Source organism: Nomascus leucogenys, chromosome 15 (assembly GCF_006542625.1).
Source record: "Nomascus leucogenys isolate Asia chromosome 15, Asia_NLE_v1, whole genome shotgun sequence".
NCBI lineage: Eukaryota > Metazoa > Chordata > Mammalia > Primates > Hylobatidae > Nomascus > Nomascus leucogenys.
In genome coordinates, this window is record NC_044395.1 from 45,841,209 (window position 1) to 45,865,667 (window position 24,459).

At 39.8% G+C, this 24,459-nt stretch overlaps 1 pseudogene; it reads right to left on the bottom strand.

The window, feature by feature from the left end:
- Positions 1 to 24,459, bottom strand: part of LOC100607680 — a 137,880-nt pseudogene that overhangs the window by 28,866 nt on the left and 84,555 nt on the right.

Below are 24,459 nucleotides of genomic sequence, written 5' to 3' on the forward strand. Positions count from 1 at the left end.
AGGAATTTCTGGGACGGGGGGGTCCTTCTTTTTGAGCATGCAGCTCCTTGAGGCCACCCCTCCAATCACAGCATAGTGGCCCTTTATCCCACCCACAATTAGGGTCAGGCCTTCATCTGCAAAGCAACTTTTCCTCCTTGGATTGCCTGCCTGGCCTAAGTGCTTCCCAAAAAGCCCTATAAACTCACTGAAGTGTTTCCAATAGATTTTGTGTGTATTGGAAAAATGGATGCTTTTGTAAAAGGACACAAATAATAAAACGAAACCACTCCCTCATTTCTGATGGAAATTTCTTGCTTTCTCCTCCACTGCTTTTCATTAGTCCATGGCCTGTGTAATTGTCGCTGCTCTTTACTGTCTCCATTTATTTTCCAAAACACTATGAACATGTGTATGTGACTATGAACAATAACAAAGAACTATAAATTCTTATTGATCCCAGAAGGTTGGGAATTCTAAACAATAAAAATATGTCCTCTGACTACTTCTCTCCAAAGAACATTTTGTAGACATAAAAGAGCTTTGTTAAAACAACAAATGAGCTCTTGGGACACTCTGGGCCTAATGGTGGGCTCCAGGTCACCAGGTAGTGATGCAATAGGCGACTGCAGACACAAAGTTGGAAAGACCTCCCTGCTACCCTCTCCTGGGCTGACTTCCTCATTTCTCAGCCCATAACTTGACTGCTTCAAGTGGAGTTTACTATATAGCTTTCAGCCCCTATCGTTGTCAGGAGCCAGAATTCTCAGCCTAAAGAGAAAATCCCCTTTGTCCTCCATCCATGATATAATTTATTCTCCTAAATGCTCCATTCACTTTGTTTTCAGCCTAAGAATCTCACAATTGTACTAGACCCTGAATTTGAATTTCCCTGCATTTCTGCTGTTTGGAAATTTGCCTCGGTCAGCCACTGGATAGTCCCAGAATTCAGCTTCACCTTAGAGAAAATCTTAATCATGATTTGTTATAATATTTCCAACTACTGTCATATATTTTTCCCTCGATTCCTATATTTTCATGTCTTTCAGAATACACATATGTGTGTAAGCACATGTATACACAGATGCATACATATCACCTTTGTTCTGATAATCGGTGAAGTTTTTACTATTTTCCAACTTCATCACGTTCCTGGAGATGTCCCTCCTTTGTCCCCCAGATTTTGGTGGGGAGAAAGTGCTCTTAGTGGTGCTTTTTTCTGTCTTTCTCACCCAGATGCACCATTCCTGGCATTCTGCTGATCCTTCAACCTCCTGATTCATAAGACAATATGACCAGCTGACTTTCTATGTTCTTGTCCCTCTGTTCCCATGTACAAACTCCTTTTATATGTAAATTCATAACATTTACTAGAGTATTAGTGGCCAAAACTTGACCACAAAATAATACAAACTCAAAGAAATGCCAATTCCTAATAAAAAATAGTTAACTGATTAGGAAAGAAATAGTTCTTTCTGTTCTTTGGACAACCTTCAGGGGAAAACAGATGATTGTTAGCAGAATATGGCTTACCTGAATGTATTATAATCCACCATCTTTGTGTGCTTACAGTCAGCAGCTTTAAATACCTGCTTGAGCTCTCTGAATTTTCCTTCTTCTTGCTTCAGCTTTTGTAGGGCAAGTCTGAGGTTACTGAAAGGATACTGTAAGGGGGAAATGAAAGGAAGAACATATTTAAATACTCCTAACAGTTCAGGAGCCCCATCTGGCTGATGGCCAACAAAGGGACTTCACACTGTGAACATGAAGTTAGCAGGTTGGTCTTTGCAAAGAAACCAACGCCAAGAAGGCAGGACTAGCTTTGTATCTCCTCAGTTAAAACTTCCGGACAACAGCTGATATCAGCATAGGCCCCAGCTCTGAGGGAAATGAGCTTAAGGAACACCAGGCCACAGAGATCAGAAAACAACCCCTGCTTCCGTCTCAGCCTCCTCCCTATAACCCTTGGATATTGGCCCAATATGTTGGGAGATCCTAATGGAGAAAATGGGGATTCAAAACTGGATAAGTAGCCCTCCATTTTCTCTAGATCTTTAGAATGGGGTCCCCCTGGAACTGTTGTCCATTAGGCAACGCACTGATGAGAGCAAGGCTGGGTATCAAAGATCCACGCAGGCACCCTAACCCTCACACAGTCATTCTCTGGGCTGTCCACTATTCCTGTCTCTTATACTGTGACTAGCTTTTTGACTTGGTAAGAATACTTCTTGCATCCAGTGAAACATAAGGTCGTAAATAATTATAGCTAAGAGACCAAAAATGAGAAGATTAAATTTTAAAATAAAAATATTGATGGCAATTTAGTCTAAAGATCCCTCTCTCCCACCAGAAAATGATCCAGGTGGTTTGGTACCTATCGCAGACCCCTACTCCTCCCACTTTTTTGCATTTCCTTTCATCTATTTCCATGACAGGATCTATTAGCTCTTTTGAAAAGATTCCTCAGGCTGATATTAAATAGTATAGCAATCTTTCTCTGCTTAGAATGTCTTTGTTAAGGGCAGTTTTAAAATAACGCAGTTTTCACTTGGGATGCTGATTCCAGATAATGTTGTACCCTGCTTTTATTGCCCCCAAAGGAAAGAAAAAACTTTATATCTTATATTTATGCTATATACATTTTATATCAAGGTATAGGCCCAACCTCTGATTGGAAATAGATCTCTAATTTACAATAGCAACACTGATTGAGCTTACCATAGGCCTCATGGTTAGCTCAGCACTTCATACACATTATCACATCTAATCTTCATAGCAATTCTATCACATAGGCACTGTAAGATGAAGAGACTGAAGCTCAGGAAAAATACATATCTAAGGTCCCTCAGCTATGAATGTGGAGTCAGTTTCCCAAGCCAGGCCTGCTGCTCTCCAGAAATCTAAACTCCCAATGACTGAGTTTCTCGTCTAAATTCAGTGTTTTTGAATAGCTGCTGGTTCAAGGTTTTATGATAACCTGAATCCCTAAGACTACAAATGGAGAGATGGCATGGCAGCCATGGAGGGTGCTTCTCAGGCCTCCTGTAAAGAGAGACCCTGTGGAGAAGATCATTGTTGGCTGACAGAATCAAGCTGCCATACCTTCCAGATTCACACAGAGTTCACAGGCAATGTCGCTGCTGGGGCCACCCTCTCCCCAGGCTGTTCCCACCCAATGACACAGCACAGCAGGGGGACTAGAACCAGGCCATTCCTGCCTGACAGGGGACCTCTCTGATGGACAATCTATGCTGTGGGGCTCCCCATCGGCCTGGTTGAGACTTTCTCAGAGCTGTGCTGTCAGCTGAGGCTCTCCCTACCCACCCCTCCTTCCTTTCCCTCTCCTTCCACAGGGGTTCAACCTGCCTCCAGGTCTGAAGGTCCCCCCTGCTCACTCCTGCCCCCTCCCCTTTTAACCTTCTCAGAAATTTCCACCATGACATCTCTCACACTTCTCATTCTGTCTTGGCGTCTGCTTCTCAGAGGACCCAAACTGATATGAACGATGTGATGTACACAGAAACATCGATCTTAGCAACTTAACCCCAGCCATTTTATATATAAATGAGACAAAATTGGCACTGTATGTATATAAATGGCACATAAATATTATCACTTATAGGTAAACTTTTAAAATAAAATTTTCCAGATAGATTTTTCCACATTAGGCAATGACTCCCAAATAAACATGTTTGTACACTGAACTAGTCCACATTTAAAATCAAGATTCTATCAGTATGTTATTTTTACTGAACAGCATTGCCATAATGGCACTTGCAGTAACAGTACCCATCTGCTATCTTATTTCAAAAAAAAAAAACTCTTTGACCTCACTGTTGCCAGTGTATCCTTCAATCCTTATTTAGGCCTCAGGTGGCTACTGTTATGGGAAGTTGCAAACCCAGCAACTATTGAGTTCCCTTGAGGTTTCCATTTGTTCAGGTCTTGGCCTTCTCTGTTGGCCTGTGCCAATTAACTGGGATGGCATAGTGTGTGGCACCAGATTTCTCTTCCTTTCCTATAGTTGTTGAATGTCTTTCTGAAAACATTGTCAGCATCAGCAGAAAACCCAGGAAACTTGATTCAACCCTGGCCCTGCCTCCTGCCTGTGCCTGGAATCTGTGATGCTGGGCAGAAGAGAACCCAGCATGTGAACAGAGTAGACAAGAACCTGGCCTCTGTGATGGGACATGTGGCCAAGTCACACGAATCCATTATTCATGCCCACATGTGTGAATGCACAATGTAAAACTGGTGGCAAGATGAAGAACAAAACGCCCTAGAAAAAGAAAAACACAGACTGCGGAGGGCTGAGAGGCAAGTCAAGAATTATACAAAGTAAATTCACCTTATCTATATTCTGCTCCATATAGTTTAAGGTATACTTATCAGCAATGAGCAAACGAAATAGGTAACGATTCACATTCACTGTGACTCCAATGTACAGCTCCTCGGCCTTGATATATTCAGATAGTTCACTTTTAAGACTTCTTGTCCAGGCTTCTTAACGTGACTTCTTTTCAAGAACATCCTACCAGTAATTCCTATAAAACAATAGAAAAGTTCATGAGCAGCCTTTATTCCTAAAAGAACCATCTGACTTGCCTTCAGAGTTACTTTATCTTCAAGCACAGACCACCATATAATTTACCTGTGAACTCATATTGCCTGTTATTTTTGGACTTAAGGGAAGAATGAGGCACTGAATGAAGAAATAAGACTTCCTAGGTGAGGATGTGCAAGACAAAAAGCAAAGCTTGGCATGGTGGCATGTGCCTGCCATCCCAGCAACACAAGAGGCTGAGGCACGAGGATCATTTGAGGCCAGCAGTACAAGACCAGCCTGAGCAGCATAGCAAGATTCCATCTCACAAAAACAAAAAAAAGAGAGAAAAAATGGTGTGTAATTCTAGTCTTTTCTTCTCTCTCTCTACTCCCTTCCCAGTCCAATAAACACTTGGCAAGGACCTCCTATATATGCCCAGCAGCATACTGGGAGTGTGGAACATCAGGAAGATACTCATCTTTAGAGCATGTTTGAAAAATACCAGTTAGAAAATTCCTCACTTGTGGTTATTTCCACCTATTTGTCCCAGATGATGTCTTATACTTAATCTGACATGCAGATTATGTAGCAAATGCCCTACTTCTGTAAAGGAGATTGCTTAAGTGTTTAAAGATAACTATGGGAGTCCCCTTAAGTCTTTTTTTCCTACAGGTAAAATCCCTTTGCTTCTTTTACTAATGCCTCATATTTCTTACTTTCCAGAACTGTCATCTTTTTATCTGTTCTCTTCTAGACAATATTTTTTTGACCTCTTGGAAAGTAGCCAGTAGAGCTGAACAGGGAACTCCAGCATCTTCTGATACTGAACTGAAATCTACAGACCTATAAATATAGCCTGAGACCAGATAAGCTTTTTGGTCAGTACATCCCACTCCTCCTACCACACTCAGAAATGATAGGTGGTAAAAAGACACAGGCTTCTGAGCTCTGTCATTTGCTCACTCACTGGTTGATCTTTAGGAGTTATTTAATCTCTCTGAATTCTTATTGGTAAAATGGGAATCAGATGTGTGGAGGCCCTGAAAATGTACTTCTCAGGTCGCCTATAGTGGGGAACATAACTGATGGAAGGCCCCAGCTACTGTGTTCTTAAATCAATCTTCAGGTGTGTATTGAGGTCACTCTTCCCACAGGCTGCTGCCAACAGATGAGTGAGCAAGGCAGGGACAGTAAGGCTCACTCCTACAAAACAAGGACTCCTCCAACTAGCAATTTTGCCTCAAGGACTCCCTGTCAACCTTGTTGAAATTTTCTTAGAATTTCACTGTAGTCTAAGACTCCCTCTTTCTTCCTTCCCTCTGTGCTTCACAGGCATCAGAACTGCACTACAGTCTGACAGCTCTCCCAGCCTCTTCTGGCTCCTTCCACATTTTCCCACACCAGCATTCCCTCTATTAAATCTCTTGCACATTTAATCCTGTCTTGGCATTTGCTTCTTGGAGGAGCTGGACTAACACAAAACCTAACCTCATAAAGTCCTTGTAAGGATAATAGTAAGTTCTCAATCATGGCCACTATGATTACTAGTAAGCTTGTTGTTGCCTACCATCACCCATTTCTATTTCATACACGCTGCAACTTGTTTGGCCACATCTTCCCCATTCTAAGTGTATAGAGTTGATTTTTGACCTGTAAGAGCATGACTCATATTCATCCCTATGCAATTTCATATTTTAAGATTTGATCCATTATTCAAATCACTCTGGAGCCTTAGTTATACAAGTTATTCATTACTCATTGGTGTGCTAATTAGCTCATACCAGCTCATAGAAGCTGACAGTTGAATTTTCAGAGATTCTGCAAGCCAGTTTTTAAACTCTTGGCTGCTTGAAATTGGCCATGGTTGGGGTATTCACATGATAGAAACTGGCAAACAGTACAAATCAGGGCTTTTAAAATCTTTTCAAAGAGCCAATTAACCAGCACATCACTGATTATTCTTCCCATATGCATGTGTTCAGCACTGATAAAAGTTCTAAACATGTTGAGACAAAGAACAGGATCCTACAGTGCCATGACTGGGTAAGTCAATGGCTCTCCTCAGCAATGACGGTGGTAACAGCATATTGCAGAGAGGCATTCTGTGGGCCTGAGTCCTGGAACCTTGGCAACAAACTCAACAGACAGAAGGACCAGATAAAGATGGACCCTGATAATTGAATTTGTGTATCTGGGATTCTTGTCTTACAGCCAAACAAAAATTTTGTAGGTAGGACTACCAAGAATACAGATTTCCTCTTGGCTTGCTGGCTACAAGTAAAACTAGTGGTACTCAGACCATGATTTTGAAGACCTTGGGTTCCATAGAGGTACCTCAGAGGCCACAGCAGAAGTGGGGATAGTGGCAAAAAGGAGGTAACTCCAGGTCCCCCAGCCCTAAGCCAACCATAACTTTTCCACTTCTATCACTTTAAATGTTTAGGTTCCCATTTAAGAGATCTATAAAAAGAACTCTATTGTTTGGTTTTTTTTTTTTATAAAGCCTTTATTGTAGATAATCTAAGCTACAAAATCAGATCATGTTCCCTAATTTTCAACATGAAGAGACACTTAAAATGTTCTCAAGAAAATACTGTGAAGAGTATATCTCTTACCTGAATTCCTCTGTATAGGTTCAAACACTGAAATGGTGTCATCACCGAGATAATATGAAACAACAAACCTTCTGTCGAAGTCAACACATTTGTCTGTGACTAGTTTTGCAAAAAAATGGAGTATATTGCTTTTGGAGCCATAGCTAAATGGAAGAGAAATGAGAGCTACAGCATTATACAGGTAATCGTCCACATATTATGTTTTTAAAAGTCTGCAAAAAATATAATATGGCTTTAATATAGTAAGCATAAACTGTCCAAAGTGAAAGAGTTCAACCGTCTAATTAAGTTTGTAAATCTAAATGCAGAGGAATTTTCTCAGTATATTAAGATATCTCTGATTCTTTACATGTCCTGGGTAACACATTGGGAAAATGAACCCAAAACAAATGTCATAAACACACTGCTCAAACCAGCTGCACTAACAGTCTGTTCTCTAATGACAAGGCTAGTCACCAATCACAATAATCATGCTGGAAAGAAGAGCAAGCACCTAGCCCTACTGCCTGGGAAATCCTGGTCTCTGCCAGTATCTGGGGCTACCTCCCCCATTCACCACTCACTGTCTCATGCCCTTTACTTTTCTGTCTTCCAGCCCATATCCTCCCCTCTCAGACTCACTCCTCCATCTCCCCAGCATCCCCCCAACTTCCTTCAAGGGAAAAATTAACTTTTCCTTTTCAAATGCTCTAACAAATATGATAGACTCACCTTTTTTTTAAAAAAATAGTGCTTATCACTCGTATTGTAAGCCATTACAAGTCGGTTTTCCAAGGACAAAGACTGTCTTATTAACCATTATCTAATATAATACTTTTTACATTGTAAGTATTCAATAAATGTTTATGGAAAATTGTTATGAGATCTGTATTGATTGGAATTTGCACTCAGAATTCTATGCATAAATAGAATAGTCTAGTAGACTAAAGATAGGATCAAATTATAGAATTAAAAGTTACCAAAGTTGATTTCCTGGTCACTGAAGAAACTGATTTATGATCTGTCAGCAGAAGCATGTCTGCGGATATTAGCTAGTGAAAGATGGACTTTTTAAGAAACAGTAAACCCTTGGAGAGGTCTTTGATAACTAAAATCATTACCCAGGGAGGTACACAGGAGAACAAACCATGTCCTCTGTCACAGTTCTAAGCAGAGAAGTCTTCCCTTGCAGGGTCTCCTATGCTGAAAATCATTCTTTCCTTGTGTTCAAAGTGATTTAAAAAATAAACCAAGTATTTTTTATTTGCAGAGGCAAAAAGTGCTTTTCTCTGCTCCTTTCTCAGATTGTACAAGGATCCGGGCTGAAAAACGATGGCACCAAGTTTCCTAGGCTTGAGGCCCCATGTGAGATGGTGTGCAGCAGTTTGGAAGGCTCACCCCAGAACAGCCTGAGCAAAGCAGCCAGGTCTGCATGGCTGTTTTCTCTGTACCCAGTTTCCAGGCTTCAGACAGACCTCATATAGTGTGGGGGGAAGCTACGCCTTGTCAATCGTCTTCTCTGGTACATAATTGGATTTATACATAACAAATAGATTTGGTAGCCCCTCTCACACAAAAAATCCATAACATTTCAGATACTTGAAATATCACTGAAACAACTGAGGAAGGTCTAACTTCAGGAAAAGGAATATTGCTGTAAATTTAACTTCTTATAATTTATAAGTGTATATGTTAAGTGTGGGTTTTTCACACGTTCAATATGCCTTTTTTTCACCTAAATCTAGTGTTCTGGAGATCTCATCAATTGAGAATATAATCTACTCAATAAAATTTTTAGACTAGCAGTTCACAAAGTTTATTGTATATAAAAGTCACCTGGGGAGCTTGTTAAATATACAGAATCCAGATTCCAGTCCCCAGAGATATGGGGGATTCAGTAGTTAGCTCACATCTCCAGAAACCTGAATTATTAATAAGCACCCCAGAAGATTCTGATAAGGTGGTCCCCTGGGCATACTTTGAGAAGCACTGCAAATGTTTTCAGATATTTCCCTAATAACTACTTCTCAAACTTCCCAGAATATTCTTTTTTATCACAATACTCCAGCTGACCACCTACTTATACCTCCTGCATCAATTGTAAGGTCACACCCAATTTAGCTCTATATAGACCTGTACTCTTGGATGGTTATCTTAAAATGTGTTTATTCCCATTGTCCCCAAACAAATTATAAGTTCCTAGGTCCAGAAGCCATGTCTTAACTTTTTCTACATACAGCCCAGAGTTATCTAAAATCATTACCTCAAATTCTTCTCCCATTTTCTTTTGAATCCATTTCCATTAGGTTTGCTCTACATAAACTGCTCTTGTAGAGGTCAACAATGATCTCCACAATGCCAATTCCAATGCTTAATTTTTTGTGCCTCTCTAACTTAACCAATCAGCAGCAATTGGCACAAATGATCACTCCTTCAGTGTTAGTCTTGCTTCACTGGATTCCGGGATCCGGCATTGTCTTGCTTTTGCTCCTACCTCCTTGTTTGCTCCTTTTTAGTCTCCTATGTTGGTTCCTCCTTTTTTCCCCAAGTTCCTAATGGGGGATGTTCCAGAGTTTATTCCTTGGTCATGCTCTGCTCTAGGTATATTCACTCCCTTGGTGATCTCATCCAATCTCAAGGCTTTAATACAATTTGGTATCATGGCTTTAAATACCATCTACATGCTGATGGCATCCACATTCACCTATCTTCTGAACACTATACTCATTCACACATGTATCCAACTGCCTGCTTGGTATTGCCATTTGATATCTAATAGACATCCCAAACTTAACTCGTTCTAAAACTGAACTTCTACTCCTGTCCCTAAACCTACCCTATCTCCAGTCTTTCTAATCTCAGTGGATGGCAACTCCACCCTTCCAGTTGCTCAAGCCCAAATTTTGAGAATCATCTTAACTCCTCACTTCTTTCATACTTCATATCCAGTTTGTCAAGGAATCCCACTGGCCCTACCCTCAAAATAATTCCAGGATCCACTAATTAATTTCATCACTTGCACTGCACTCACCCAGATCTGAGCAACCAAAACTTTTCTCTTGGACTACTGCAGTAGCTTCTTACTCAATCTTAATTTCCACCATTGCCATCTATAGTCTGCTCTCAACACTACATTGGAATGATTCTTTTGAGAAGAAAATCAGCTCAAGTCACTTCTCTGCTCAAATTTTCTAATGGCCTCCTTATCACTCAAAGTCAAAAGCATCCTTAAACAGTCTGTAGAGCCCTGTGTACCCAGTCCCCCATACACTATTATCTCCTTTCTGTGTGCTCTGCTCTTTACTCATCTACTCCATCCATGTCGGCCTCCCAGATGCTTCTTGCACATCCCAAGCACACTTCCTTCTCAGGGCCTTTACACCGACTATTCCTTTTGCCTGGAGCACATTTCCTCTCCTCAGTAAAGCCCATCAAGACCATACTACTTAAAATTGCAACCAGGAATGTTCCTCACCCCATACTCCCAATCTGCCTTTATTCTTTCCAGAGCAACTTAATACCTTCTTTATTTTTTTCATAGTACTTAACATCTTGTAAATACTTCATAATTTCCTTATGTATTAATTGATGGTCCACCTCCCAGAACTAGAATATAAGATCCACGATGGCAGGCCTTGGTGTCTATTTTGTTCACTGATGTATCACAAACACCCAGAACACTGCTTGGCACACAGCAGGGATTCAAGAACTAGTTGTTCACTAAGATAATGAATGGCTCATCCAGGGCTATACACGTACTAAAAACCTCAAATATATCTACAGCTGTAGAGTCTTATGGTTGGAAGACACATGAAGGCTTATTTTTGTTAATGGGGAAACATTTTTAAAAGAAGGAAAAAAATGACTGGTGGGGACCGCAGATGGGCAATATCTGTAACAAGACAGAGATGAAGATTAAACCATGAATTTTTTGATACTATATGGTTATGACTGGCACAAGTCTGGTATAATAACCCTCCTGGTGAGAAGACATCTGTCTCTTCTATCCATGATTAAGAACTGGATGAGTGAACATTTATTCTATTTGCTCACTTCTTCATCCATTCCTTCTCTTCTTAGACAAACTACTGATCCCCAAATATATAGCCAGCACTCACTCTTATGGAAGCAATAAAGCTGGCCCCTGCCCTCAAGGAGCTCTTGGTCTAAGAGGAGCACACAAATTACATAAACAAGTCATTAAGAGGCACTGTTATATGTATAGATATAGGTTCTGTCAAAAGACAGGTAAATTCCAGAAGTCAGATTTCCCTGGGTTCAGTTCCTAGTTCAGCTAAAAATTAGCTGTGTGACCTTGAGGAAGTTGCATGGCCTCTCTGAGCCTCAGTTTTCTCATGTAAAAATGGGTACAATAACATTATCTACATTCCAAGGATTTGATAATTAAATTAGATTGTGTTGTAACATAGCACATAGTAACCACTAATGGCTTATTATGAGTAATCAGTAATAGTAGTAATATTATTATTAGAGATATAATCAACAGAGTACTGTGGGCACACAAAGAACAGAGTAACTAATTCAGCCTGGTTCAGCAAGAAAGATATTATCCTGGTTCTCCCTCCTCAGACTAGACAATCTGCCCAGCAGGCTACCGCAGTGATATCTACCCAGATAATAAAGAAGACCTTTATATCCATCAAAAGCTCATATGCTTTATTCTGAAACTATTCCCTCCAATGACCCATAGATCAGCGTTAACCTCATAACAATAGCACCAAGTACATCTTTAATAGCAATATATATATAATCAATGTGTCATACAATTTCATGTCTCAATTCACAGTTTATTTGTATTTTAAAAAGCTATTCTTTGTATGCTTTGTGAAATCATCTTCCTTAGGTTCTTAACAGTTTCAAAACCTTGGGTTACTCAAACTCATGTGTAAGTCTCCAGCTGAATGTGTTAGTTACTATGGAAACACGGTCCCTGTGTGAGAAGAGCTTGAGGAAAGTGTATTCCTGACACAGATTGAGCAGTGGACAGAAAGAACAAAATGAGAGACATTTGTACCTATACTACCATTCTCCAGCCAAGACAAAATGACAAGAACATGGAATACCATCTACAGTCAGTGTTCTGTGGGCAAGTTTACCCAGTGTAGACAGAAAGAGGGACTAAGTCAACTACTCACAAAGAACGGTTTTCCCCTGGGTTCCAGAAGCAACACCCTGGATAATATTTCATCTTGTTTACTTATAAGAAAAATTCCCTCTCCTTTTATAATAGGGACATACTTCCTGTCCACCTCCTTCGGGTAGTTGTCCTTAAAAACAGCAGTTAGCCATCAAAAGTCCTACCCTGGAACCTCACCTAAACACTGTTCTCAATAAGGGAGGACAGAGTATAAGCTGGCAACCCTCTTATGTGATAAAAATCAGTGGTTCTCTAACACTGGTGTGTCTCAGAATCCACTGGAAGACTTGAGAAAATTCAGAATGTTGGGCCCCTTCCCCAGAGCTTCTATCTCAGTCAGTCTGGGTGGGGGGAGGCACCATAATTAGCATTTCTAAAAAGTACAGGGACAATTCCTGAGAAGCATCAAATCTAAAACTTAAGAATAGAATCCTAAAATCCTTAAAAGATTATTTCTAGAAAGACAAAGGATATCATGTCATAGCAAAGGCAGACTTTAAGACATTCTATATAATTCTTAATCGATTTTTACCACTTTTATAGATATAACACAACTACTGTTCTTTCTCCTTCAAATGTGCTACAACAGCACCTGACCTCAATCAATTTTATGAAATTCAGGATGTCTTTTTCTTCTCCTTCTCCTAGACTTACCACGTTCCCTTTATCACTGTTTCTCCCCAGGATCTCCTGATCCATTATTTCCCTCACACAGGACTGTAACCCTTAGCCCACATCCTATTCAAGCATCTACAATGTTTCCCCACCACTTTTCCCCTGACTTCTTTCTCCAGGGGCTGCTTTCCCTGCAGAAGCAAAAAGTAGCCGAGGTCAGTGTCTACATTCTACATGTATGATTTACAGGCAGGTTTCTCTCCATGTCTATTAGGAATACTTCTGAAAGTTCATCATTTAAAATTATATTCAGCCAAGTGAGAAATCTATGGTTACTGAACTCAACCAACTTCTCAAGTGAAAACAACATTAATCACCAAATAACATTTTTAAAAACATTTATAAATCCTTGAAATCTCTATAGCAGGGGTTGGCAAACCACAGTCAGTGAGCCAAATCTACCAGGCCACCTGTTTTTATATGACTTTTGAGACAAGAATGGTTTTTACATTTTGAAACGGTTGGCAAAATCAAAATAAGAGTAATATTTTGTGATAAGTAAAAATTATATGAAACTTGAATGTCAGTGTCCATAGAAATAATCTTATTGGAACACAGTCACACAATCATTTACATTTTGTCTGTGGTGCTTTCACGCTACAAAGGCAGATCTGAGTGGTTGTGACAGACACCGTATGGCCCACAAAGCCAAAAATATTTCCTATCTGACCCTTTAAGAAAGAGCTTTCTAACTCCTACTCTACATCTTTCCTGTTTTTGGGAGGCAAATATATAGATAGATGTGGAAAGGCAACATATATTGGAGATAATATTACTTTAGGGGCCTCCAGATGATACTTATTAAAGTAAGCACTCAAGTAAGAACCTGTTAATACGTGCATGTTAATCAACCTCATTAAAAGCCTATAATAATGTCTCCCTGGACTTACAATTAGATGAGCTGCGTGACATCTGTTTTGTCACAAGAACTATGTTATAAGCCCCAAACACGTTTGGGAAAGATCAGACTAAAATCATGGTTTCCTCAAGCACCTGTCTTTTTCCATAAACCTCTTGAAATTCTTCCGATGAGGTGTGGGCTTGAAGTCTATGCAGTTACAGAGATAATTCTCCTCAGAACGAAAACCGTTGTAAGGTGGAAATTTCCTTTCTATTTTTGGAGGAGGAGAAGGACGCTTGCATGTAACTGAGGTAAAGTTCTCTAGAACAAAACAAAGGCAAACAAAACATCAATTTTTTTTTTGCCCTGATTATGGCTGTTTTGAAAGGTTTGTTATGTTTTCAAGATGAACATGGAGAACTTTGTAGACTATTTTAAACTCTTTCAAACAAAACATAGGAAAATCCTGTGAGAGTACTTTTCAATCATGTTTACAAAAACCATGGAACTCACTAATAATCACCATTGGTTCAAAAGTTAAAAAGAAAAAGAATCTATGTCAAATAAGTAAACGTTTATATTTTGTCTTCACATTCCCATTTCTGAATATTTTTTGTTCTTCTCTGATTTTTCCAATAATATGAAAATTCAAACTTGAAATTTATGCCACTCATTCCATATTTTAACCTGTAATTTAGCCCACTTTTATCTCACTCAACACTCACTAATAAAATTCTTTTCCAAGCAGGACTTACTCCTGACTATTCACCTTTATCCTTCCCCATCCACCATCTCCTCCTACTGCACCCTCTATTTGAGTACTCTCCATTGCCTCCAAAGCAACTCCAGGTCATAGTACTTCCCCATGTAGTTCAAAAATAAACACCAAAACAAAACTTTCCTCTCACCATCTACAGCCCCAGGTAGCTTTTGTTAAGCCCAAGAAAAGACTACAATTGCACTCAAATGCAATGAAGCGAACAAACAAAACAGAAAGAGAAAAACTTTTAAAATAGCCAAATGCCTACTCTCTCCAAGGGAGTGCTATGCGGTAAATACTGTTGATTTTATTTATATACTTATCATCAGTGAAGAAAGAGAGGTGGAGAGAGAGCTGGTAACATATTTGTAATAGACTGGGAGCTTTCAGGTACTTATTTGCGAGGCTGTACAATCTCAGAAGCAACCGTGATCTCCAGAGCAAGGAACATATTGACCTGATCTATCCAAGTCACTGTGTTTGTCCCCAACATGAATGGCAAAAAAAGATGCCAGATCTTTCCTAAAACAAAACAAAACAAACTCCCACAGAATCTATTTTCTATTTCTTCCCCAAGCTTCAGTATGACATAGGTGTTTTCAATCATGAATGAAAGGAGTTCTACATAAGCAAATATTTCCTTTTCCACGGTCAAAGTTCCCATAGAGGAAGAGTACAAATTTTAGTGCACACCCCCAGAAGAGAAAATGGAGATCAATTTTTCATCCAAGACAACCTAACTCTTAATATTAAGGTGGTTGTTTGGTTTTTGTTTTGTTTTGTTTTTTAACTGATGATCAAAAGGCTAAGAGCTTGAGGTCATTTCTAACTCTTGTTGAAAACATTTTCAGCTTTCATATTTCCTTAGAATTCCTAGCAGCCTTTGTGTGAAATTTCCCCAAAAACAATCCCCAAAAGACTATTGTTACATCCTAACAGAGACTGCTTACAGCAGACATGTTTATAAAGGTGACTCAGTGAAAGGCGGGAGCCAGTCTGCCAGTACAAAAGTGAGTTGTGAGCTTCAACTATTGCTATTTTTATGGTGATTAAAGAAAAGTCTTGGAAATAAAGAGGAGAGTTCAAATCTTGGAATTGGCAGAATTGCGGTAGACTCTATCATTGCTAACCATTACATCTAATGCAGCACTGTTTGGTCTTTCATTTCAGGAAGAACATTATAGCCATGGCAGGAGAGCTCTATGTGATTATTTAAAAATCTGGGCCTGAGCAGTTTCTTACAACAGGAGACATATACATACAACTCTACATACCAATCTAAGCAGTCTAACCAAAAGAGGACACATATTGAATCTCAAAGTAATTAGGACTGCATTCTACACTTCCCCCAGAATTACAGGGCTTATAATACACTGTTGTTTTCTCAACCATATAATTTTTGCAACACATTTAAGTAACAAAAGAACCAATTTAGAGCTTTCCTCTGCACTCACAGTGCCATCTAGTGTATAAAAGCTGAGAACTTTTCCACTCCACCATGCCTGACTTTTATACCACCATATACATCTTTTTGGAAACTCTGGCTCAAGATCCAACTTTAAATTCCATTTATCTGGGTAATTTGCATACATTCACAAAGCTCTGGACTCATAGCTGAATGACAAGTTTCCTCACTTTGGTTTTCCATCATCCCAGCATCCTGCATATTTTAGGTGTTCAAAAATATTCATTGAATAAATGAAAATGTATACATTTTTGTACAAAGCATCTTCCCCAATGTCTCAAGTTGGCATTCTGCCAAATCCTGAGACAGCTATGTCTTTTAATTATCTGATTCCTCTAATTCCAAGTGACTTGTCAAAACATATATATATATCTCGAATGCCCTTCCATGGTTGACTAGATTCCAACAAATTGGCAGACAGATGATACGTATTACAAAGGAGTCTTAATGCTTCTTTGTGGTGATTTTCTATTCACCATCTCAGTGGGAAAGACTACTGGGAAAAGCCTTCAGTTACCTCAAAGTTCACTGCTTATGTTCTAGTAGCCTAGAAATGAATACAGGTTTTGGGAGACTGGAAGCTTAAATAATTTGGGCAAAGCTCTTCTAGACAAAGTATGTCAAATTACTAAGACAAAGTTAGGCCAGGGCCTTGGATTGGGACCCCTGGAAAGGAAGGCCTCTAAAGATTATGCTTCATTAGCTTCAAGGTAAATCCACTTGTGCTTGTATTCAATACCCACATCAAATGATTTCAATGAAACCTAAATTCGTGCATCACATCATGTTAGAGCTATAAAATCTTTAAGAATCCTCCCATCTCAACCATCTTCATTTTATAGGGGAAGCAAAAGAAACAAAATTGTTAGGTCCATCAGGGCCATGTGATGAGACCAGAAGCCAATTCTATCCTATTGGTGCAATTTTAAGTGTCCAATTCACTCAAATAATCATTAAACACTCATCTTAAATGTCCTGCTGTTCCTAAAAATTCAGAGATGGCCAGAAATGACTCCACAAAATTAAAGGTGCTTTAAGATTTTTGTTCAATCTAAGCATAGCCCAATCAGAGTTTAAAAGCAATGAGAATGAACAATCTTGTTACTAGCTTCATTGTCCCAGCCCCTAAGAAAAAATAAGAAAGTCCACTGATAGACAAATAATAACCTAAAGCAGAAATTCCTATGTAAGAACAGTTTACATTTGATCCCTGTCCTTTTAGTGAAAGAAATACCTGCTGGAACCCCTAGAGCCTTTTTCAATCTTCATGCTATAGGAAAGATCAACAGAACTCCATCTGCCGGACCGTGTTCATTCACATAAAATAATGAGGGAGTGACATGCTACAGCCCGGCAGGCAAGCCAGGGCCAGCAGGATGGCCAAACTGCCTGATGGAGGGGGTCGCACTGCACTATTAAAGAGAAGAAATCTTTGGAATCACCTTCTCCTTAGAATCCTTAAATATATGAAGGAATCATCTTAAGAGATTGAGCTTTACACAGGAGCTCAAGTGTCTCTTGGAATTCTAGCAAGCCCTCCACTTCTACATAAATAGAAAGGTTATCCGTGTACCTTTCTTGGGACTGTGGCCAACTCCTTCTCTTTGTCTGCAATTTTTTTCTCCCCCAAAATATGTTGGGGTATCATTACACAGGAGAAGGTACTAAAGCACCAAGGTGGCATACTACATTAGAAATCTCCCCCGACTTCCTGCTACAGAGGCCTCTAGCTGTGTTGCTGGTGCTTGTCAGATCCTTTCTGCGTGCTGCACAGTGGAGATACCCAGGTTTTCTTCTGAACACAATTATTGACAAGGGAGGAAATGTGACCACAATTATTGACAGAACCACAGTGATTGATGGGACTCATAATGCGTGTAATTTGGTCAATTTAAAAAATTGCTGAGACCAGATGAACTATAAATAAAATTAAAATGGCATAAATAACTGTAACTAAGTAACATTAAGGATATTAATTTAACCTTACCAAAAAATCAGGAAAAGCAAATGCAAAGATTATCAGAGAATACTGATTCATTCTCCCCTCCACTTCATCATAGATATAATTTCTAGTCTTTGCTTACATTAAGTACACTGTTGTAACTCAAGAAATGTTGGGTAATAATAGTGTCTGTTAAATGGGATATTTTAACGTATGTTATGAGAAACATAAAAAGTTAGTGTGACTATGAAATGCATCATAATTTTGCATTTGCATAATTTTCTGTTTAAATGCATAACGCTCATGCTATATTAGCTTTAAAGGCACAGACTACTTTTTTTTTTACATAATACAATTAGTCCACAGAGTGAACAAAAGAAGTGAACAGAAAGAAATTAAGCACAAGGACTCAACTGAAATGGAGCATAGCACATTTGAAGCTGATACATTTACCCAAGATGGCTCGATTTGGAGCACACCAGGGAATTCACACTGCCTCAAAAAATTTTCTAGAGAAGCCATTAAGACCCTAATAACATACTAAGTCCCACCAGTAGGACATTCATTTTCCCAAATGCAACTTTCATATTCTCACCAAGCTGACAGACAAACATCAACCAAAAGTTAGACTTTATGTTTAAGGAGTCATATAATGCTTTGGAACACTTACCACATCCTTTATATTAAGATAATCATCAGGTGAAGTTATGGTTTTTGGTGGCTCATCTTGATATATACATTTAAATTTTCATTCTACACTAAAGACTTACAGATTCCAAACAGGCATCTACATTTATTAAAGGCAAAATTATTTTCCCATAGTCTAGGGGCCACCAGCAGCTTCTCTATAGCAGCTGTCACCTGCACATTCCTGGCTGCTTCTTGTCCGCAGTCCCCAAGGCAAATATGTCCAACTGTGTCCACTAAAGGGGACTAATTTTAGAAAATAAAATAAAAAGAGGCCACCAATTTGGCCCCAGTAGGGCCCATACATTTTGACTCATCTGGCATGCAGATGCAGTGCAACAAATTCCCCTAATGAACCTAAGAGTAAAACTGAAAGCCTTTTTCACTCTAACCCCCTTGTGTACTTGATGTGCCTTCTCTCACAATATAAAGATTCCTAGAAGGCCAGGAATACTACACAATTCGGAAAACAAGACACATAACATGGCTTCATCTCATTCCAGTGACAAAGAACCTTGTCTTTTAAGAAGCTGCGGTTGCACTTGGCTTCCATCTTGCCCCTCGGGGAAGTGTGTTCATATGAATACTCCAAATTTCAGAAAGAAATACAGGACTAAGTACCCACTATCCCAACTCCAGTCCCAAACTGGGAGATCAGCAAGTCCCATCAATTCCTAGCAGCAGCAGGTACCTGGAGCCTCAGGTAGAGGGGAGTTTAACAAATGAGGGTTTATGCTTTAGGTTTCACGTCACATCCTCCACCAGCTTCCAAGTCACTGATAACACGGTGTCACACGCTGCAGGTCTCAGTTCCCCTTCCAGCCTAGAAACCTCTTACACAACTCTATCTCCTAAGTCAACTACAGTGACCTACATACAGTAGGTGCTTAAACAGTCGCTCGTTTTCATTCTGAACTGAACTAACCTTATTGGAATGGGGTTAATATCTGAGAAGAGAGAAGCTTAAAACCTGGCTGAGCCTCACCAGGAAAGGTAGAGCAAACTAGCAGAAGAGAATTCCCTCAATAACTCAATTAGGTATATCCATTGTGGTAAGAAGAATTAAGTGAAAAGAAAAGCATTCAGATTTCCATTTCAATTGCTAAACCAAAACATTGACCCTCCAGCATCAGGCAGACAAGTTCAAATCTTGGCTCACTCTTTGCTCACTGCATAACCTTGGACAAATGAGCTCCCTTTAAGCCTCGGTTTTTTTCACCTCTAAAATGGGGAAATGAGCCTATCCATAGAGAATTGTTAGGAATATATAAGACAACAAATGGCTGGAAGATAGCAAATGCACAATAAGTGGTAGCTATTATGAGCCTAGCATTTGAAACTCCAAAGTAAAATCTTAATTACGGAACAAACAATTTAATTTAAAAAACATTTTTAATTGACATATGTATCACTTACCAATTCCATATTTAGACTTATAATAAGACTTTGTAAATTCATCACAGTCATAAAGGAGCACTTTTCTTCCCCACACATTGATGGTGACTCCTAGGGACAGGTCACTATCTTTGTAAAACTCTTGGTCTACTTTTCCTAGCTAATAGACAAAGGAACATAGCATTGGCACCATGGACCCTCCAAAGAACCAGGAACCCCTTCCCAGAGAAAAAAAGGAAATTAAAAATAAAACTTCATTCTTTAATAACTAAATTTTAAAAATCAAACAAAAAGGCAAACAGTTGATGTTAATATTCTAAAGTATTATTTTAGCACTATAGTATTATACTTACAAACTGCAATGCATTACATATATTTATATAGATATTTCAGCATGTTTATTACTGATAACTAGCAGTACAATGCATACATTTATGTATTCATCGATTTCATTCACAATCTCACAAGAGAAGAGTACGTAACTCATCCCACTGTTCAGGTTCCAAAGAAGTCACACTAGAAACAGGTAATAAAATATGAGGTTCCTTCCCTTATACCTATCGAACAGGTAGCTACCTGCTTGGTTCTTATAAAGTCACCATATGAATTGAGAACTGCTCAATCTGTTACCTGGCCTGGTTGATAGACTCTAGGTGGGCAATTCTGGAAGACAAAATGAAAACAAGATGTGGTAGGATTTAATCCATTCCCTTTCTTACTATAACCCCAGGGCTGGCACAGAGGTGACACTCAATGAATATTTGTTGAATGAATGAATAAAATGAATTAACTGATGTTGGCATGCTGTAAATGTCAGGTATGTCATTATTTTATATTTAGCCTATTTTTCAAAACCATTCTAAAAACAGGTTTTTCTGGCACCTCCTGGTTGCCTGCTATGCGTATCCCAGGGCTCCCGCTGGGAAAAATTGTGTCTCCCCTGCATCCAAGCAAAATGCAGTAGGGCTCCCAGCAGTGGGCTCAGAGAATCTGGGAAAGCCTCCCGGTGAGGACTGAATGAGCAGCAGTTATTTCCCTCAGAAATTAGCATTATGGTAACCTTTTCATGTGCACTAAGAAGACACTTTATCCAAATAAGAAAGAAAATATAACATAGAGCTTTTGAAAAAGCCTTTATGTTTTTAAGTGTCCTTATAGGTGTTTACAGGTCCATAGATTGTGGTTTTTTTTTTTTTTTTTTTTTTTTTTTTTTTTTACTATGTTATGACATTTTAAAGATGGGGAAATAAGCTCAAAGAGGTTAATTGATTTGCCCGGGGGGTGGAGCCAAGATGGCCGAATAGGAACAGCTCCGGTCTACAGCTCCCAGTGTGAGCAACACAGAAGATGGGTGATTTCTGCATTTCCATTTGAGGTACCGAGTTCATCTCACTACGGAGTGCCAAACAGTGGGTGCAGGACAGTCGGTGCAGTGCACTGGGTGCCAGCTGAAGCAGGGCGACGCATTTCCTCACACGGGAAGCAGAAGGGGTCAGGGAGTTCCCTTTCCTAGTCAAAGAAAGGGTTAACAGATGGCACCTGGAAAATCGGGTCAGTCCCACCCTAATACTGCGCTTTTCCAATGGGCTTGGAAAATGGCACACCAGGAGATTGTGTCCCGCACCTGGCTCAGAGGGTCCTATGCCCACGGAGTCTCACTGATTGCTAGCACAGCAGTCTGAGATCAAACTACAAGGATGCAGCGAGGCTGGGGGAGGGGCACCCGCCATTGCCCAGGCTTGCTTAGGTAAACAAAGCAGCCAGGAAGCTCGAACTGGGTGGAGCCCACCCCAGCTCAAGGAGGCCTGCCTGCCTCTGTAGGCTCCTCCTCTGAGGGCAGGGCACAGACAAACAAAAAGTCATCAGGAACCTTTACAGACTTAAATGTCCCTGTCTGACAGCTTTGGAGAGTAGTGGTTCTCCCAGCATGCAGCTGGAGATCTAGGAATGGGCAGACTCCCTCCTAAAGTGGGTCCCTGACCCCTGAGCAGCCTAACTGGGAGGCACCCCCCAGTAGGGACAGACTGACACCTCACTTTGACAGGTACTCCTCTGAGACAAAACTTTCAGAGGAACTATCAGACAGCTGAATTTGCGGTCTCATGATAATCCACTGTTCTGCAGCCACTGCTGCTGACACCCAGTCAAACAGGGTCTGGAGTGGACCTCTAGCAAACTCCAACAGACCTGCAGCTGAGGGTCCTGTCTGGTAGAAGGAAAACTAACAAACAGAAAGGACATCCACACCAAAAACCCATCTGTACATCACCATCATCAAAGACCAAAAGTAGACAAAACTACAAAGATGGGGATAAAACAGAGCAAACTGGAAACTCTAAAAAGCAGAGCACCTCTCCTCCTCAAAAGGAACGCAGTTCCTCACCAGCAATGGAACAAAGCTGGATGGAGAATGACTTTGACGAGTTGAAAGAAGAAGGCTACAGACGATCAAACTACTCCAAGCTATGGGAGGAAATTCAAAACAATGGCAAAGAAGTTAAAAACTTTGAAAAAAAAATAGATGAACGGATAACTAGAATAATCAATGCAGAGAAGGGCATAAAGGAGTGGATGGAGCTGAAAGTCAAGGCACAATAACTATGCGAAGATTGCAGAAGCCTCAGTAGCCGATGCAATCAACTGGAAGAAAGGGTATCAGTGATGGAAGATGAAATGAATGAAATGAAGCGAGAAGGGAAGTTTAGTGAAAAAAGAATAAAAAGAAACGAACAAAGCCTCCAAGAAATATGGAACTATGTGAAAAGACCAAACCTACGACTAATTGGTGTACCTGAAAGTGACAGGGAGAATGGAACTAAGCTGGAAAACACTCTGCAAGATATTATCCAGGAGAACTTCTCCAGTCTAGCAAGGCAGGCCAACATTCAGATTCAGGAAATACAGAGAACGACACAAAGATACACGTCGAGAAGAGCAACTCCAAGAGACATAATTGTCAGATTCACCAAAGTTGAAATGAAGGAAAAAATGTTAAAGGTGGCCACAGAGAAAGATCAGGTTACCCACAAAGGGAAGTCCATCAGACTAACAGCTGATCTCTCGGCAGAAACTCTACAAGCCAGAAGAGAGTGGGGGCTGATATTCAATATTCTTAAAGAAAATAATTTTCAACCCAGAATTTCATATCCAGCCAAAATAAGCTTCATAAGTGAAGGAGAAATAAAATACTTTACAGACAAGCAAACGCTGAGTGATTTTGTCACCACCAGGCCTGGCCTAAAAGAGCTCTTGAAGGAAGCACTAAACATGGAAAGGAACAACCGGTACCAGCCACTGCAAAAACATGCCAAATTGTAAAGCCCATCGAGACTAGGAAGAGACTGCATCAACTAACGAGCAAAATAACCAACTAACATCATAATGACAGGATCAAATTCACACATAACAATATTAACTTTAAATGTAAATGGGCTAAATGCTCCAATTAAAAGACACAGACTGGCAAATTGGATAAAGAGTAAAGACCCATCAGTGTGCTGTATTCAGGAAACCCATCTCACATGCAGAGACACACATAGACTCAAAATAAAGGGATGGAGGAAGATCTAACAAGCAAATGGAAAACAAAAAAAGGCACGGGTTGCCATCCTAGTCTCTGATAAAATAGACTTTAAACCAACGAAGATCAAAAGAGACAAAGAAGGCCATTACATAATGGTAAATGGATCAATTCAACAAGAAGAGCTAACTATGCTAAATATATATGCACCCAACACAGGAGCACCCAGATTCATAAAGCAAGTCCTCAGTAACCTACAAAGGGACTTAAACTCCCACACAATAATAATGGGAGATTTTAACACCCCACTGTCAACATTGGACAGATCAACAAGACAGAAAATTAATGAGGATATCCAGGAATTGAACTCAGCTCTGCACAAAGTGGACCTAATAGACATCTACAGAACTCTCCACCCCAAATCAACAGAATACACATTTTTTTCAGCACCACACCACACCTATTCCAAAACTGACCACACAGTTGGAAGTAAAGCTCTCCTCAGCAAATGTAAAAGAACAGAAATTATAACAAACTCTCTCTCAGACCACCGTGTAATCAAACTAGAACTCAGGATTAAGAAACTCACTCAAAACCACTCAACTACATGGAAACTGAACAACCTGCTCCTGAATGACTACTGGATACATAATGAAATGAAGGCAGAAATAAAGATGTTCTTTGAAACCAACGAGAACAAGATACAACATACCAGAATGTCTGGGACACATTCAAAGCAGTGTGTAGAGGGAAATTTATAGCACTAAATGCCCACAAGAGAAAGCAGGAAAGATCCAAAATTGACACCCTAACATCACAATTAAAACAACTAGAAAAGCAAGAGCAAACACATTCAAAAGCTAGCAGAAGGCTAGAAATAACCAAAATCAGAGCAGA